The following is a 17,305-nucleotide window of genomic DNA, read 5'->3' as shown; positions in this document are numbered from 1 at the left end:
CATTGAGCTTAACATAGAATCGGGCAGCACTCAGTGATAAGAGAGAAGTTTACCAATGTGGTATCACAATGGACTGCATAGTCTAAGTGAGCCTGATATATCGGGCTGCCACCTAACCTAACCTAACCTATGTATCTGATTTCGGCAAGCAGGTTATATTTGACGATAAAATAACATTTTAGTGACAAACATGTTACATGGTCACCATACAAAAATAACATTTTGCTCTTGAAACATGTTTGAGGTGATCATATTCCATCTCTGCGTGCATGGAACTAACACCGTCAATGCAACATTTGGTGTGACGCATGCCAATTTCCCATCTTCCTACGTGTATTGTCTTTGGTTAAGAGTTTAAAAACGCTCTCGATTTTAATCATGCTCATGTTTTCAGACGCGTCCCTAAGGTAAATTACTCATAAAATTATTCGTGAGTCACAATATCTAGATATACCATATCGCAAAACGCAATATTTTCAGCCCCATCTACAATGCTATTACACTTTTTAGAACAATTTGAATACTTTTAATGTGATGGAAAATGGAAATATCACCAGAAAAATGCTCAAAGTACTATATTATCCCTACACTGAAAAAAAAACATGCCCTGCCCGGTTCCAAAGATTTTGTCTTTACTTTAAAAATTTTGGTATTGATTCCGAGCCAGAGAAGCGGAGAATACAAGTAAGAATACTTTTAAGACACAATTCTCTTTTAAATTTGGGTTTTGTGTATTTGCTTCTAGGAAGCAAATTTTAATTTTTTGCTTTTTTGAGTTTTTTTCTTCATATACTATCAAAGTCCTTTAAAAACGAGTTAACGACAACTTTATTTTCCAAATTCAAACTCGACTTCCAGTAGAAATTATAATATGTTTCAAGTAAAAACTTCTTTAAAATAAAGTGTTGAAAAACATGTCCTATATTTGAACGATTTTTTGCTTTGTAGTCATGATGCAAAAAGACAACAAATTTAAAGACAATTTCATTAAATTTAAAGAATTTTTCTCAATTATTAAAGTCAAGTTGACGTTAGCCCAAACATTTTTTCTTTCATGTTATGATACCCATTTTTAAGTGAAATCACTTAATTATAAGGACAATACGACTTCATTGAAAAGTTTATCGACTTTTGGACAAGGAAAAAACTTTATATTAGAGAAATGCGTCTTCTATGCTAAGCAAAATTTGCATTCGTATTTTAAAGACATGAAATCTTTGGCCTAACGACAATATTTTTTTCAGTGTAGCCAAATACCCTGCATTTGATTTTTTTTGTACAAAATTTAATGAAATGCCAATAAATAAAATATTTTGTTCCTGTTGTTTCTAGTTTTCCAGATATACCAGTGGGAACTTGGTAACACTTCGTGTCAGTTACCCTGTACACTGCAACATATTAAGCGATTTTATTACTCAGATATCCGACTTCTTACCTACGCCTCTGCCTGATATCAAACATGTTGCAATAACCTCAACCACCTGATATCAAACCAAGCAACATTCTCTAATGCCAAACCCTCCCCCACATAGAAAGGAGAAATGTTTTCGCCACCCGGTCCAGCTTTAAGCCTCGCTATACACAATGTTGCTGTAAACGATGGGGAAACGAATGAACGAACAAAATGTTGCACCAACACACAATTTTTTGCATATGTTGAAGCAACTGACATTGTTGTGTTTGGTTGCCGGCAAAACGGAAAACGTTAGACAAACTCAGTGGGTCACCACCAATGTATGAGTGTGCGATTGGAGGCAGGGAACGAACGAAAAAAAAAATTGCACGCACTTGAAATCTTCTTCATGCGGCACAGATGGCAAATTCAGTCGTTACCAAACTGCCGGTTCCTCAAATCGTTGACAGCGGATAACCGACGACAAAATTACGACAACGCGAGTGAGCAATTTTTCTTGGGTGAAAATAACAAAAGACGTCTTTGGACGTACCTATCATACGAGCGTATATTGAGTGGAAAAAAAGTGGAAACCTCTTAAACAAAAGAAAAATGTTAAGTGGTGAAAAAAATAGAAAATAAAAGAAAATAAGGCACCACAACGAATTAAGGCAAAGTTGTGAATGGCTACTGATGAAATGTTTTTCTGAAATAAAAAAAAAAAAAACAACAAAATTTAGTGATGAAAATTTAAATAAACAAATATACACAAATATACAAATAGGAAATATCCAACATAAGCAAGAAATGAAAAATATTTGTTTTCAATTAGTAGTGGAAATATGCTGATAAATTTATGTGATAAACAATACAAAAGATTAATAGAAAGAATATGATGAAATTAAAATACAAATAATAATATAAATATGGAAATTAATTACAAAATATATTAATGTGGTAAATGTTTTAAATTGTGGAAGCAAAAAAAATTAAGATATTAAATTATTTTAAATTAAAAAAAAATACACATTTGCTTGCAAAATATACTTAGAAGCTCCGCAAAATCATTCTATTATTATTGGAAGACCTAAAAATTTTATTCCCATAAAAATTTCGTGTAAAGGTAATTATTAACATTTAATAGAATAATTGACTATTTTTACTATTAAGTGATATTATTTTTAAGTGTTGTTAATTGAACCCGGCTCGCTTCGCTGGGCCTTCCTGATTTTTTTTAAACTCATAGACCACTTATTAAAAAATATTGCATTAACTTCGAAATAAGTTTCAAAGAACACACAAAATAATATTATAATTTTTGAACTTACAAAAAATGTTTGTTAAAGAAAATGTTTAAGTTCACCAAAATTGTTGTTGATATAACAAAATTGGTTGCTAATATGACAAAATATTACTAAAATCGTAAATGTATTTACAAATTACGTTGTTAGCTCAAATTTAAACATAATTTTAATTGTATTGATAAGAAAATTCATTTATTTTTTTTTGTGTGAAACATTTTACGTAGGCTCTTTTTTTGCATTTTGCCCGGCAAATTGCGGAAATTTTCTGCACTACCTATAATTGATACTATTAATTTTTGTGTTTGTTTTTTGTTTCAATTAACAAAAAATGTTGAATCATTTAAACTTATAATTGGATATTTTTTAAAACTCAATTAAGATTTTAATTGGAAAAATTTTCATGAATTTTTTTCTGTGAATATAGAAGAATATCCGTCTGTCAGTCTGGCCATCTGCCTGTTGTAATTACGCTACAGCCTTCAATAATAGCGATATCGTCCTGAAATTTGGCACAGATTCGTCTTTTGTCTGTACGTAGGCCTAATTTCAGCCACACTAGGACAAGCAAACATACCAAGGTATGTGAACAGAGGCACTCCCCAAGGAGGAGTTCTATCACCTCTTCTTTGGAATGTTGCTATAAATAGCCTTCTGGTTACTCTAGAAAAAGAAAGGATAAAAGTGGTGGCATACGCAGATGATGTGGCTCTGGCAGTCAGGGGAAAATTCCCATCCACAATCAGAGATATTATTCAGAGGGCCCTCCGGATGACTGAGAAATGGGTGAAAGATAATGGTCTTGGGGTAAATCCTGCAAAGACAGAACTAGTCATGTACTGCAAAGATCTCAAAACTCCCACGGTTAGGCCCATTTCCTTAGGGGGTATTGAAATTCCCTTTAGGGAGTGTGCAAAATACGTTATTTTGGACAGGAAGCTGAACTTTAAGCTTAATATTGAAGAAAGGGCGAGAAAGGCAACTGTAGCTTTGTACTCGTGCAAAAAGGCAATAGGAAACAAGTATATACGGCCGTAAGTTCAGCCAGGCCGAAGCTTATGTACCCTCCATCATGGATTGCGTAGAAACGTCATCTAAACACTGCCATCCACAATCGAATTACTTAAGTTGCGGTAACGCTTGCCGATGGCAAGGTATCTTAAAACCTCCTAACACCATCTTCTAAATTGTATGTAAGTCCATACGTGGTATATATTAAATCAAAAAAGATCGATCCAATACGTATATAATTCAGTTGGACAAAGTAGACATAAAATTTTGACAAAATTTTCTACAGAAATAAAATTTTAACAAAATTTACTATAGAAATAAAATTTTCACAAAATGTTCTAAAATTTTGACAAAATGTTCTAAAATTTTGACAAAAATTTCTACAGAAATAAAATTTTAACAAAATTTTCTATAGAAATAAATTTTTGGCAAAATTTTCTATAGAAATAAAATCTTGGTAGGTTATTTTTGGCTCGAGTGGCAACCATGATTATGAACCGAATAAAATTTGAACAAAATTTTCTATAGAAATAAAATTTTGACAAAATTTTCTATAGAAATAAAATTTTGACAATGATGAACATTTTATTATGAACCGAATAAAATTTTAACAAAATTTTCTCTAGAAATAAAATTTTGACACAATTTTCTATAGAAATAAAATTTTGGTAGATTATTTTTGGCTCTAGTAGCAACCATGATTATGAACCGATATGGACCAATTTTTGTGTGATTGGACCAATTTTGGTATGGTTGTTAGCGACCATATACTAACACCACGTTCCTAATTTGAACCGGATCGGATGAATTTTGCTCCTCCAAGAGGCTCCGGAGGTCAAATCTGGCGAACGTTTTATATGGGGGCTATATATAATTATGGACCGATGTGGACTAATTTTTGCACGGCTGCTAGAGACCATATACCAATACCATGTACCAAATTTCAGCCGGATCGGATGCAATTTGTTTCTCTTTGAGGCTTCGCAAGCCAAATCTGGGGATCGGTTTATATGGGGCTATATATAATTATGAACCGATGTGGACCAATATTTGCTTGGTTGTTTGAGACCATATACCAATATCATGTACCAAATTTCAGGCGGATCGGATGAAATTTGCTTCTCTTTGAGGCTCCGCAACCCAAATCTGGGGATCGATTTATATGGGCGCTATATATAATTATGGACCGATGTGGATAAATTTTTGCACGGTTGTTAGAGACCATATACCAATACCATGTACCAAATTTCAGCCGGATCGGATGAAATTTGCTTCTCTTTGAGGCTCCGCAAGCCAAATCTGGGGATCGGTTTATATGGGGTCTATATATAATTATGGACTGATGTGGACCAATTTTTGCATAATTGTTAGAGACCATATACCAACACCATGTACCAAATTTCAGCCGGATCGTATGAAATATGCTTCTCTTAGAGGCTCGACAAGGCAAATCTGGGGATCGGTTTATATGGGGGCTATATATAATTAAGGACCGATATGGACCAATTTTTGCATGGTTGATAGAGACCATATACCAACATCATGTACCAAATTTCAGCCGGATCGGATGAAATTTTCTTCTCTATGAGGCTCCGCAAGCCAAATCTGGGGATCGGTTTATATGGGGGCTATATATAATTATGGACCGATGTGAACCAATTTTTGCATGGTTGTTATAGACCATATACCAACACCATGTACCAAATTTCAGCCGGATCGGATGAAATTTGCTTCTCTTTTAGGCTCCGCAAGCCAAATCTGGGGATCGGTTTATATGGGGGCTATATATAATTATGGACCGATATGGACCAATTTTTGCATGGTTGTTAGAGACCATATACCAACACCATATACCAAATTTCTGCCGGATCGGATGAAATGTGCTTCTGTTAGAGGCTCCACAAGCCAAATCTGAGGGTCCCTTTATATGGGGGCTATACGTAAAAGTGGACCGATATGGCCCATTTTCAATACCATCCGACCTACATAGATAACAACTACTTGTGCCAAGTTTCAAGTCGATAGCTTGTTTCGTTCGGAAGTTAGCGTGATTTCAACAGACGGACAGACGGACAGACGGACGGACGGACATGCTTAGATCGACTCAGAATTTCACCACGACCCAGAATATATATACTTTATGGGGTCTTGCAGCAATATTTCGATGTGTTACAAACGGAATGACAAAGTTAATATACCCCCATCCTATGATGGAGGGTATAAAAAGTGGGGACTAAAACCGAAAATTGTGCATTGGCTATACACGGCAGTGGTTAGACCTATAATGATATATGGTGATGTAGTCTGGTGGCCGGCACTTCAGTAACCGACAGGTTTAGATAGGTTAGGTTAGGTTAGGTTAGGTGGCAGCCCGATGTATCAGGCTCACTTAGACTATTTAGTCCATTGTGATACCACATTGTTGAACTTCTCTCTTATCACTGAGTGCTGTCCGATTCCATGTTAAGCTCAATGATGAGGGACCTCCTTTTTATAGCCGAGTCCGAATGGCGTTCCACATTCCAGTGAAACCACTTAAAGAAGCTTTGAAGCCCTCAGAAATGTCACCAGCATTACTGAGGTGGGATAATCCACCGCTGAAAAACTTTTTGGTGTTCGGTCGAAGCAGGAATCGAACTCACTGTATGCAAGGCGGGCATGTTAACCATTTCACCACGGTGGATATTTTGCAAGACACTCGCAAGAAATTCGGACGTACGAAATTTAAAGCAGATCGGTTAATAAATATGTCAATTATGATAGCTATATCTAAAGGGTAACTGATATGTAATGCAACAATAGAAAGCGCAATATTTTTTTAATTTTTTAGTTTTATTGAATATTCAAAATAACACCTCTTACTGGCACTTCTTTACAAAAATACGTTTCCATCTATTTGGTATAAAATCAAATCAAAAAGTTATAAAATGAAAATTTTTCGTAGTACTTAAAATTTCTAATATTATACAAATCACCAGATTAAATTATTATTTTTTTTTAATTTTCTCTTATTTACAGATTCAATAGTAAAGTAAATCAGTAAAGTGATCAGTGATAAAAAAAAATCAAATCAAAGTTAGTCCATCAACACCTAAAGTTTCCTCTGTATTAGAATAAAATCCACTTGTGTACGTGCATCAATCAAATTTGTCTAAGGCTAAAGTTCGTTTTTGTCAAAAATTTCTTTAGCTTTCATCTTCCATTTCGCGCAATTCAACCATCCTCGAAGAAGGAAGTGTCATAAGCTACCATTAAAGTGTCATTAGGATCAAGTGGAATTATTAACGAATAATGTGAGTATTAATAAGAAAGTCTTTAACATCTGAATACATCATCATAAATATACAAGAAGGGCAGAAAGAGGGTGGATAATTGTATAGCTAAAATGTTTATTGTACTATTAAATACATGTTTATTGTGTATACTATCTATGGGAGAATGGATGTACGCATATTAAATTTGCAAATCTTTGGCTGTTTAATTATTTACGGGCCCCCAAAAAATATCGAAAGGCAATGAGTCTACCATAAAGTGAAACGAGTGAAAAAGTATTGAGAGATGTGATTTCTTTTGTGTTACATATAGAAAAAAATTAAGAGTATCTGGGGGAAGATTTTAAGAAAGTCTATTTATATTTTTTTTTTTCAAATTTGGTATCTAGCTAGGATTTTATTAATAATTATAATATTAAAATAGGATTCAGATAACATTTTTAGAATATCCTTTACGAACTATTGCCAAATATCAGTTTAATAACTTTACTCTCAAAAAAAGTTTATTTGGATCCAACGATTTTGAACTTCCGAGCCGCGTCCTTAAAATAAGGACTTTTTTTATGGAGCTGTCTGGCTTTCAATATAGGCTGTATACATAAGCGTAGGAAGGCCTCTGGGGAGGGGGCTTAGACCCCCCCAGAAAAATTTTAGCCCCCCCAGAATTTGAAAACATATTTACGATTTTCCATTTTTATAAAAAATAAACAAGCCCAGCCAAAAAAGCGTCGCCAAAAAAGTAATGAAAATGATCTTTTTGGATCAGGAAGTGGAGCACAATTGGCGAAGAAGGGATGAATTTAACATGGGCTTGTCATAGGACGGAAGTCCTCCATTTCAACAGCCGTTGCACTGAATTTGCATCACTTCTTTAGGTGTAAATTAAAAAATTCTGTTATATTTGTCAAAAAATTAATTTTTATAATTTTTAATGGATTCTAATGCTTGAATTCTTACTTCGTTTTTAAGGTATTTGAAACAAAAAAGTTAAAATTTCCCATTAAAAGTATGAAAAAACCCAGTTATAAAAAATTGAATTTAAAGAACTTCCTGAGTAGTTAAAATAAAGAACATCATTGGGAGTACATCTTCTGGAAGTGCTTTTAAAGTTGTGTCTTTGGAAAAACTTCCAAATTTTTTTGCTGGGAAATGTGTGGAACTACTTTTACTTGCTTTATTATAAATTAATTTTAATTATTTTGATGTCTAATTTTTTATTATTCATTTTTATGAAGTAAAACATTAATTGAAATATAAATAAATGAAATATAAATTTTTAGCTAGGGGGGCTATAGCCCCCCTAGGAAAATTGTCTAGCTACGCTAATGGCTGTATATAAACAAGGAAGGAAAGTCTAAAGTCTGGCGGGGCCGACTATTTTATACCCTGCACCACTTTGAGGATCCACATTTTCGATACCATCTCAAATCCTTCAAGTTTGTTGGGTTCTATATAAAAAGGTTTATATTCTCAGAAATTTTTAGATAATGCGCTGCACAATGTTAGTAAAAAAAAGTCTAAAGTCGGGTGGTGCCGACAATATTATACCCTGCACTTCTTTGTAGAGCCACATTTTCGCCATATCAAATCCGTCAAATGTGTTGGGTGCTATATATAAAGATTTCTGGTCCCCTATACATGCATTTAAATCTGACTCGACCTGGACAAAATTTGTTAGACTTCCAAAAAAACTGTAGACTTAAAATTTCAGTCTAATCCCCTGGGTTGGAATACAATGTTAGTAAAACATAAGTAAGTAAACTCTAAAGTCGGGCGGGGCCGACTATATTATACCCTTCACCATTATGTAGACCAAAATTTGTGTTACCATATCAACTCCTTCAAATTTGTTGGGAGTTATTATCAAAATTTATGTTCCTATATACTAACGAGTCAATTGGAGGAAACTCCCATTGAAAATGGGTCTAAAATATGAAACATTCTACCATAGTTTCCCTACTCTGGCGTACATATATATGGGAGCTATATCTAAATATGAACCGATTTTGACCAAATTTGACATGCACAGTTAGATTAATAATCTGCTATCTCAGCAAAAGGCGTAAATGGGAGAATAATTTTGGCCTCCGTGATCATATGGGTGTAAATCGGGCGAAAGATATATATGGGAGCTATATCTAAATCTGAACCGATTTAAACCAAATTTGGCACACTTAACGATACTATTAAACGTACTCCTTGTGCAAAATTTGAAGCAAATGAGGGCAAAACTCTGGCTTTTGAGGCCATATAAGTTCAAATCGGACGAAAGATATATATGGGAGCTATATCTAAATCTGAACCGATTTCAATCAAATTTACCAACCATTGGTAGAATGTCAATTCTACTCTCTGTGCAAAATTGCACGAAAATCGGTGGTAAACTTTGGCCTCTGTGGTCATATGAGTCTAAATCGGACGAAAGATATATATGGGAGCTATATCTAAATCCGAACCGATTTGGCTGATATTTTGCAAGCTATTCGAGGCTCATAAAATATTCGGATGTACGGAATTTGAAGAACATAGGTTGATAAACACGCCAATTATCACCAGATCGGGGATAAATATATATGGCAGCTATAACTAAATCTGAACCGATTTTTTCCAAAATCAATAGCGATTGTCTCTGTCCCACAAAACGACCCTATGCCAAATTTGAGAACGATCGGACTTAAACTGCGACCTGTACTTTGAACACAAAAATACATGAACAGACGGACGGACAGACGGACATCGCTAAATCGACTCAGAATTCAATTCTAAGACGATCGGTCTCAGACCTTTCCTTCTTGACGTTACATACAAATGCACAAACTTATTATACCCTGTACCACAGTAGTGGTGAAGGGTATAAAAACTTGCACTCAAAAAAAAGTGAACTCTCTATTTCACTAAAGCCAATTTAACTTTATTTTAGTTCATGGAATTATTATACTTGGAGAAAGTTTCCTTTACTCTAATAATTTTTTGCGTACGTTCGTTAAATTAACTAAAATCGAGAAAAAAATATACACAAATGAAGCATGAAGATTAACTAAATTCGCGTCTTCCGCAAAATAGTTCATTATTTCTTTATATTTGTAAATTTTACTACAAATGCGTTCATCACGAACTTCGTATGTCACTAAAGACATTCTTGCAATTTTGAACTCCAATTTTTTCCTTCAAACTACAAATTTTTCTTTAACAAGTGAAAAAACTTATTTATGTCTAAAAAATTTTCTTGAATTTGTTGAAAAATATTTACTTATTTTTATGACATCGGCGTGATGCCAGCGTTTGTAATACTGTTTAGTTAAAATTTTCTAAAAAATAATTATTGGGATTCTTTTTGGCTTGAGGTCATGATATGAACTTTGCAAGGAGAAAGTCCATTACTCTGTAAAACATAATATCTCGCTGAAGATGATCACCGAAGGTGTATCGAAATATCCGAAATAGCAATATTTCAATAATAAAACATTGAAAAAAGCAACTACACCAGCACTTTTCATTTATCATGACCTCAAGCCAAAAAGAATCCCAATAATTATAAAATTCCAAAGGTCAACTAAGAAAACTAAACATTTTCTAAAAATATTAAACATTTTCTAAAATTAACCGAAAGTTTTCTTCCTGGTGGGTTCACTGTTTTTTCAGTGTGCATAAAATTGATGAAACACATGTTCGACTATATACAACTGGTAAATTAATATTAAAAGGACCCCCTTAACATACTCCGACAAATATTTTAAGTAAAGCATACAAGGATAATGTACAAGTCATGTCCTCCCAGGTGGACATTGGTAGTGATAGCATTAAACGTCTTCCTTCCCTGGGAATTTCTAAAAATTTGTAGAATTTTCCAAAAAAATCGGGCAAAGTGAACCTTCTCCTCTCCTTCGCGCCTCCCTGACCAGATATCGAAAAATTACCTACCCTGTATACATTTCAAAACATTCCCCACGTACCCTATTAATTCCAAGTAAATCGACGAAGTTTGGATTTTTCACTATTCACCTTCCTCGACCAGATATCGACAAATTATGTATCCTGTATAAGTTTAATCACCTTCTCCCACGATCCCTGTAAATTTCAAGAAATTTGGGATACGTTTAAATTTTACTCAATTTTAAAGAATCGAAAAATCGATCAAATATCGAAAAATAAATAAGTGGATATCACCATCAACCTTCCCTGAAAATTTGAAATAAAAAATCGAGGACATGAACCTGGTCCATGGTCCATATCCAAAAATTAGGTACCCCATATTAATTTCATAATTTCCCATCAAGTCCTTTGTCAATTTCAAGTAAATCGTAGAATTTTAGTTTTTTTTACTATAATAAAAAAACCTTCCCTTAAAATTTCAAGCCCATCACAGAATATATGCACTGAAAAAAAGCATGTCCGATTCCGAGCCAAAGAAGCGGAAAAATGAAGTTTGAGTTTTTCGTACTTGACTATAGGAATCAAATTTTAATTTATTCCTTTTTATACTCTCCACCTTAGGATGGGGGTATATTAACTTTTGTCATTCCGTTTGTAACACATCGAAATATTGTTCTAAGACCCCCTAAAGTATATAAATTCTGGGTCGTGGTGAAATTCTGAGTCGATATAACCATGTCCGTCAGTCAGCCCGTCCGAACGAAAAAAGCTATCGACTTGAAACTTGGTATAAGTAGTTGCTATTGATGTAGGTCGGATGGTATTGGAAATGGGCCATATTGGACCACTTTTACGTATAGCCCCCATATAAATCGACCCCCAGATGTGGTTTGTGGAGCCTCTTAGAGAAGCAAATTTCATCCGATCCGGTTGAAATTTGGTACGTGGTGTTAGTATATGGTCTCTAACAACCATGCAAAAATTGGTCCATATCGGTCCATAATTATATATAGTCCCATTTAAACCAACCCCCAGATGTGGCTTGTGGAGCCTCTTAGAGAAGCAAATTTCATCCTATCCGGTTGAAATTTGGTACGTGGTGTTAGTATATGGTCGCTAACAACCATGTAAAAATTGGTCCATATCGGTCCATAATTATATATAGCCTCCATATAAACCGATCCCCAGATTTTACCTCCGGAGCATCTTGGAGGAGCTAAATTCATCCGATTCGGTTGAAATTTGGTACGTGATGTTAGTATATGGTCTCTAACAACCATGCAAAAATTGGTCCATATCGGTCCATAATTATATATAGTCCCATTTAAACCAACCCCCAGATGTGGCTTGTGGAGCCTCTTAGAGAAGCAAATTTCATCCTATCCGGTTGAAATTTGGTACGTGGTGTTAGTATATGGTCGCTAACAACCATGTAAAAATTGGTCCATATCAGTCCATAATTATATATAGCCCCCATATAAACCGATCCCCAGATTTGACCTACGGAACCTCTTGGAGGAACAAACTTCATCCGAGTCGGTTGAAATTTGGTACATTACGCTAGTATACGGTCGCTAACAACCATGCCAAAATTGGTCCATATCGGTCTATAGTTATATATAGCCGATCCCCAATCGCACAAAAATTGGTCCATATCGCCAAAAATAATGTAACAACATTTTATTTCTATAGAAAATTTTGTTAAAATTTAATTTCTATAGAAAATTTTGTCAAAATTTAATTTCTCTAGAAAATTTTGTCAAAATTTTTTTTCTATAGAAAATTTTGTCAAAATTTTGTTTCTAAAGAAAATTTTGTCAAAATTTTATTTCTATAGAAAATTTTGACAAAATTTCTATTTCTATAGAAAATTTTGTCAAAATTTTAATACTTTAGAAAATTTTGTCAAAATTTTATTTCTATAAAAAATTTTATACAAATTTTATTTCTATAGAAAATTTTGTAAAACTGAATTAAATAACGTATTTAATCGACCTTTAATCGGGAGCCACCGTGGTGCAATGGTTAGCATGCCCGCCTTGCAAACACAAGGTCGTGGGTTCGACTCCTGCTTCGACCGAACACCAAAAAGTTTTTCAACGGTGGATTATCCCACCTCAGTAATGCTGGTGACATTTCTGAGGGTTTCAAAGCTTCTCTAAATGGTTTCACTGGAATGTGGAACGCCGTTCGGACTCAGCTATAAAAAGGAGGTCCCTTGTCATTGAGCTTAACATGGAATCGGGCAGAACTCAGTGATAAGAGAGAAGTTCACCAATGTGGTATCGCAATGGACTGAATAGTCTAAGTGAGCCTGATACATCGGGCTGCCACCTAACTTAACCTAACATAATCGGCCTTTTTTATTTAATATATACCCCGTATATTTAATATATACCCTGTACTTACAATTTAGAAGACGGTGTTAAGTTTTAAGATAACTTGCCATCGGCAAGTGTTACCGCAACCCAAGTAATTCGATTGTGGATGACAGTCTGTAGTAGAAGTTTCTAGGCAATCCATGGTGGAGGGTACATAAGATTCGGCCTGGCCGAACTTACGGGCGTATACACTTGTGTCAGCTGTTTTCTTCTTGAGCTATTAAAGCCCATTAAAAACGTGTTAACGACAACTTCGATTTCCAAATTTTGTCTCGAAATTGTACCATGTTTAAAGTAAAAAACGTCTTTGAAATAAGGTGTTGAAAAACATCTTCTATTTTTAAACGTTTTTAGATTTGTAGCCCAGATGCTAAAAGTCAACAAATTTAAAGACGATTTCATTAATTTTGAAGAAGTTTTCACATGTCTTAAAGCTAAGTTTTCTTTCGTGTTAGGATACCCTTATATCAAAGAAATGTGTCTTCTATGGTAAGCAAAATTCACATTCGTATTTTAAAGACATGCAATTTTTGGCCTTAAGACAATATTTTCTACATATTATTACAATTTTAATGCGAGCTAATTGGACATGAAGATTAAAGAATTGGTATTGGTATGGTATATAAGCTATTGAAAAGAAAATGCCAGATACCCATCTTACAAGCCTGACCATACATATGCTTCAGTGTCGGCCAATCCACATTTCCATAGTCTCTAGTAAGATCTGGCTGGGTGAGGTCTTATGTTATATGTTAATTTCCTATGAAAATTACATTCGAGAATCATTTCTCCCAAGTTGAAACATTTTTCCACCACCACTGTGCATTTTTTTTGTGCCCAACTTTCAAAAAGTAGGGCAAGGCAGAGGCCCCCTTCCCGTCCAACTATCAAAAAATTAGGTAGCCCATATCAATTGCATAAGCTCTCTAAATTTCAAGTAAATCGGTGAAATTTAGTTTTTTCACTGTGCTCTAAAAAAAAAGTCATCATCTCTACCTTTGAAGTAAAAGAATGCAGGACAAGTTAAGTTTTTTCACTGTACTCTAAAAAAAATCGTATAAAGCGGACACCAACATCCCCCAAATTAAAAGAACTTTGGTCCAATTTTCAACAAGCTGTGCAAGACAGAGACAGGCCACCCTAATATTCAGGACTTCTAACCCTCATATGTGTATTGATGAATTCACAGATAGATAGGAGGCGAATCAATGATTCCTTTGATTGGAGGCAATTGTATTTTTATTTATTCCAAGTGCTTGTTTTTCTTTGACTTCTTTTTATTTTTGTTTGCTTTCATTGCATTTTACAAAGTATGAACATAAAATATTCTTAGGCAAATAAATTCACATTAAATTTACAAAGAATATGTGTAGCTTCGTAATCGACATATTGTGAAAACTAAAACAAATTGTAAAATATGTAAATTAATTTTTCCTATTGGATATATACTCCATGTAAATTTTCTGGGAAGATTCCTGGAAATGTGGTTCATTGTGAAGCTAACATGTGGCATATTTGCATAGATTTTTGTTTTTATATAATATGTTATAATTAAATAAAGATATTATCAACGACACAATGTAAATATTTAAAATTTTTTGATATTTTTCAAATAATTCATTTTCTTTTATCATATTTCAATAATTTAACATAATTGTTTTGCTATTGATTCCAATCTAATAATGTGGTTTCTTTAAAAAAGGAAAATGTTTGTTACGAAACAAAAAAAAACTCTAAATGTAGTTATATAATATGGATACTAAGTTCATCAGCAAACTATACATTTGCAATATATATATATATATATATATATATATATATATATATATATATATATATATATATATATATATATATATATATATATATATATATATATATATATATATATATATATATACATATATATATATATATATATATATATATATATAGCAAAAGACGAACGAAAGTTTGAAAATATAAATTAAAAGGTGATTTTTTTAAGAGGTGTTGGAAAATTTAACCATACCAATAATTCTGACTGGTTTTAACAATTATTTTATTATTTATTATTATCATTTATAAATTTGTTTATATCATCTTCGATAATCTAGGATATCACAGTGCTCATATTAGATATTTTTCGGTGATCTTACTATTTATTTTTATATCAAGTATTTGGTAGCAGTTATAAAACATCATTTATTCATTGAGTTCTATTCTGTTCCGTGAAAAAAGTGCTCAAACGTGCTCTGGAAATAATGAAGGCTTTTATTAGAATATTGTATGGTCGTGGAGTTTACGAAGTAACTGAGTTTAGATATTTATGGAACATAATGTGCGGTCCTGATTTTTTTCCAAAAGTATGAGTAGGGATTACTTTTAGGGAAATTTACGTAGGTGTCAATTTTTTTTTCTGATAAATTTATCGAAAATAATCACAATGTTTTTAATTATGACTATCTACCAAAAATCTACCAAATTTAAAAAAATCTTTTTCGATAAAATGTTTGTGGTTATTATTTGTTTTTATTGAAAATTTTGTCAAAATTGTATTTCTGTAGAAAATTTTGTAAAAATCTTATTTCTATAGGAAATTTTATCAACATTTTATTTCTATAGAAAATTTTGTCAAAATTTTATTTCATTAGAAAATTTTGTCAAAATTTTATTTCATTAGAAAAATCTTTCAAAATTGTATTTTTATATAAAATTTTGTCAAAATTTTATTTCTATAAAAAATTATGTCGACATTTTATTTCTATAAAAAATTTTGTCAAAATTTTATTTCTATAGAAAATTTGGTAAAATTTTATTTCTGTAGGAAATTTTGCCAACATTTTATATCTGTAGAAAATGTTGTTACAATTTTATTTCTATAGGAAATTTTATAAAAAAATATATTTATAGAAAAATTTGTTTAAATTTTATTCCTATAGAAAATTTTGTGAAAGTTTTATTTCTATAGAAAATTTTGTCAAAATTGTATTTCTATAGAAAATTCGGTAAAAATTTTATTTCTATAAAAAATTAAGTAAAATTTTATTTCTGTAGGAAATTTTATCAAAGTTTTATATCTGTAGAAAATTTTGTTAAAAGTTTATTTCTATAGGAAATTTTATCAAAGTTTTATTTCATTAGAAAATCCTTTTAAATTTTTATTTCTACGAGTGTAGAAAATTTTGTCAAAAATTTTTTCTATAGAAAATTTTATTTCTGTAGAAAATATTCTTAAAATTTTATTTCTTTAGACAATTTTGACAAAATTTTATTTCGTTCATATTTGTTGTTTTGATCTCAGCTTAAAATTATTGCGTTGGCTAAACTACAAAAGTAGCTTAACCAACCGAGGAAAATATTGTCCGTCAAATTTATTTGGGCAAAGTCCTATAGTGTGTTAGATGGTTGGATGGACGCACGTTTCGGAATTAAGCTGAGATCAAAACAACAAATATGATTGAAGTACAAACCAACAATAACAAAACGAAACGAATGAAGTAAGAGGAAGCACGCTCAAAATAAACCCAGCCAACTGCACTCAAATCGATGATTTGAAATTGGCAAAGGAAAAGAGAAATGTTTGTACAAAGATTTATTTCGGCAAAAGCCGACTATCATAAACCTTTTTTCGGAAGGTTCAAGTGTGGTTCACGTTGGGTTTGGTAAATTACCTGAATTCGTTCTGATAATTGGTTGATAGGTTTGCTAGAGGATGCTGATGAGGAATGTGGTAATTCCGAAACATGCGTCCATCCAACCATCTTGCAGTCTATAGTGCTTTGCCCAAATAAATTTTACAAACATTCTTTCCTCTGTTAATTAAGCTACTCTTGTAGTTTAGTCAACGCAATGGTTTTTAAGCTGAGATCAAAACAACAAATAAAATGTTATTTCTATAGAAAATTTTGTCAAAGTTTAATTTCATTGGATTTTTTTTTTCAAAATTTTTTTCTATAGAAAATTTTGTCAAGATTTTGGTTCTATAGAAAATTTGTCAAAATTTTATTTCTATACAAAATTCAGGAATTGTATTTCTATAGAAAATAAGGTAAAATTTTATTTCTATAAAAAAATTTGTCAACATTTTATTTC

General features: G+C 32.6%; 1 protein-coding gene across 1 annotated transcript in view; it reads left to right on the top strand.

The window, feature by feature from the left end:
• Positions 1-1,382: 1,382 nt before the first annotated feature.
• Positions 1,383-17,305, top strand: part of Dh31-R (Diuretic hormone 31 Receptor) — a 489,695-nt gene continuing 473,772 nt past the window's right edge. The window contains exons 1-2 of the mRNA XM_075311907.1: positions 1,383-2,516; positions 6,724-6,998. The gene's annotated coding sequence lies outside the window, so the exon portion shown is untranslated. The remainder of the gene's footprint in view (positions 2,517-6,723; positions 6,999-17,305) is intronic.

Source organism: Haematobia irritans, chromosome 5 (assembly GCF_050003625.1).
Source record: "Haematobia irritans isolate KBUSLIRL chromosome 5, ASM5000362v1, whole genome shotgun sequence".
Taxonomy (NCBI): Eukaryota; Metazoa; Arthropoda; class Insecta; order Diptera; family Muscidae; genus Haematobia; species Haematobia irritans.
Note: the sequence above shows the minus strand (reverse complement) of the source record. Positions and strands in the feature narration are given on the sequence as shown.